Raw genomic sequence first — 2536 nt, forward strand, 5'->3', positions numbered from 1 at the left:
TTCCAGTTTCTATCTCTTTATTTCTTGAGTGGTTTTAGAGTGACGTCTTATGTCTTTCATCACTCTGTTCTTTAAAACATGAATGAGTGCTATGAGCCAGGCACTCTGAGATGCAGGCTTTTTCTTTTCTGCTATTTATTGGAGGAGATAGGCATATAAAACAATCAAAATTAATGTGTTGAGCACTTACTATATGTAGGCATTAGCAAAAAATTTATATTTTCTCTGATACTTACAAATAATCCTAAATGGTAGATGTGGTCTCCAGTTTACAGATGAAATTGAATCATTCACTTAAAAAGCTGTAAACAAGAATGTGAACCTGGTTCTGCTTCACTTTACTCCGTATTATTTACACAATTTATAAAAATAGCCTAAGATAAATGCTAGCTAGAAATAGGCACACCAAACTGTCTGGGGGCTGGCTGACTTTATAGAGGTGGTAGTATGTAAAAATGAGCAGTAAAAGTGAAAACTTAGGAAAATACTTCATGTGTTTTCAAAAGTTAATTTTTATATGGTTAAAACAGCATTGAATAGATTATGAAGAGTCTTTTGGTCATGTCAAGTTTGTATTACATTTATGAACACTGGAGCCAGGAGACATTTTAAAGCTGCTAAGGAGTTCTCTGATGGCCTGGTAGGTTAAGGATCTGGTGTTGTCATTGCTGTGGTGTGGGTTCAATCCCTGGCCTGGGAACTACTGCATGTCTTTGGAAGTAGTCGAAAAATAAACAGAGGTAATAGTCTACTTATGTCTAAGGTTGCTTTTTTGTTTTTTCAGGGCCACACCTATGGCATGGAGGTTCCCGAGCTAGGAACTGAATCAGAACTATAGCTACTGGCCACAGCCACAGCCACAGCCACTCCAATCTACACCACAGTTCACAGCAACACCAGATCCCCAACCCACTGAGTGAGGTCAAGGATTGAACCTGTGACTAGTAAGATTCGTTTCCACTGAGCCATGACAGGAACTCTTTAAAAAAAAAAAAAAAAAAGAAGAATCAAGTAAATATTTAAAAGATTGTCTAATGCTATAGAGAGGTTCAAGTAAGAAAACTGGTGTCCACTGGATTTGAGGGAGATAAACACATTATGTGACAGCTGAATTTATGAATATTCATTAACAATGTCACAGAAGAAATGCTGGGATTGGAATTAAAACACATAGGCAAAACTTTCTGTTGTGCCTTTTCCAGGGATGACTGTCTATAAAGTATGTCACAGTCAAGAGGAAGGTAACATTCAAACCTACAAGAGTATTCTATGGAGGAAGAGGTCCAAGGACAGCCTCCTAGGGAACAAACACTGAAAAACAGGGAGTTAGTTCCCTGGTGGTTGAGCAGGTTGAGGATCTTTTAACTGCTGTGGTGTGGGTGGCTACTGTGATGTAGGTTCAATCCTGGGCCCAGGAACTTATGTTTGCTGAGGGTAAGGCCAAAAAACAAAAACAAAACAGAACAATGTACTGCCCCCTGCCTCCCAACCCAGCAATGAATGGAAAAGAGCCTTTCTTTCAAATAGGTAGTCAATAAAGTCAAGATTAAGAAACATCCCCTAATGACTGAAGAAACAGTTGAGTATGGGTGAAAGGTGACAGCTCCTCTTTTACGAAATTTAATTGGGTATTTAACCAGTTAGGCAACAGGAGGGATGTTAGCCTCTGTGTTAAAAAGAGCTCATTAGAGACACAGAAGACAGAGATAACTGATAGGCCAGTCTCAGAACTGGAAAGAGATACTGTCAATAGCACAAGAGTAATCAGTTGGAATAGAGGAAAAGTACTTTCCCTGAGATATTTGCAGTTGGAATTGAGAACAATTCCTAGTTTTCGTTTGATGTAGTTGTCCGGTATTTGTGAATTAGAGTCACAGCGAATGCTAAGAACAGATGCTTATTTCCAAAGAGTCTCTGGTAGAGTCTCATTCAGAGACATCTCTAATATTTAAAAAGCTCCAGATACACTTGAAACCAATGTCTTAAGACAATTACATCTCAATTAAAAAAAGCTCCATAGTTAATCCTAACAATCAGATCTGACAGTTGATCTGGAAATTGGCAATGCTTAATTTTAGAATCCTAAGAAAACAGAAAATAGTCAACACATATCATTGGGAACTAAGACCATTATCCCACACAAAAATGTATAGCAAGGATAGCTAAAGAAAGTCTCAGGGAAGATGGGAACACTGTCTTGTAGTAAGAATTGAAGTTTGTGAGAAGAAATAAAAGGAATATTGTTTTCTTAAAATCTACAAATTTCAGGAGTTCCTGTCATGGCTCAGTGGCTAATGAATCTGACTAGGAACCATGAGGTTGCGGGTTCAATCCCTGCCCTTGCTCAGTGGGTTAACGATCTGGCGTTGCCGTGAGCTGTGGTGTAGGTTGCAGATGAGGCTTGGATCCCGAGTTGCTGTGGCTCTGGTGTAGGCCGGTGGCTACAACTCTGCTTGGACCCCTAGCCTAGCAACATCCATATGCTGCGGGAGCGGCCCAAGAAATGGCAAAAAGACCAAAAAAAAAAAAAAAAATT

This window comes from Phacochoerus africanus, chromosome 11 (genome assembly GCF_016906955.1).
Source record: "Phacochoerus africanus isolate WHEZ1 chromosome 11, ROS_Pafr_v1, whole genome shotgun sequence".
Taxonomy (NCBI): domain Eukaryota; kingdom Metazoa; phylum Chordata; class Mammalia; order Artiodactyla; family Suidae; genus Phacochoerus; species Phacochoerus africanus.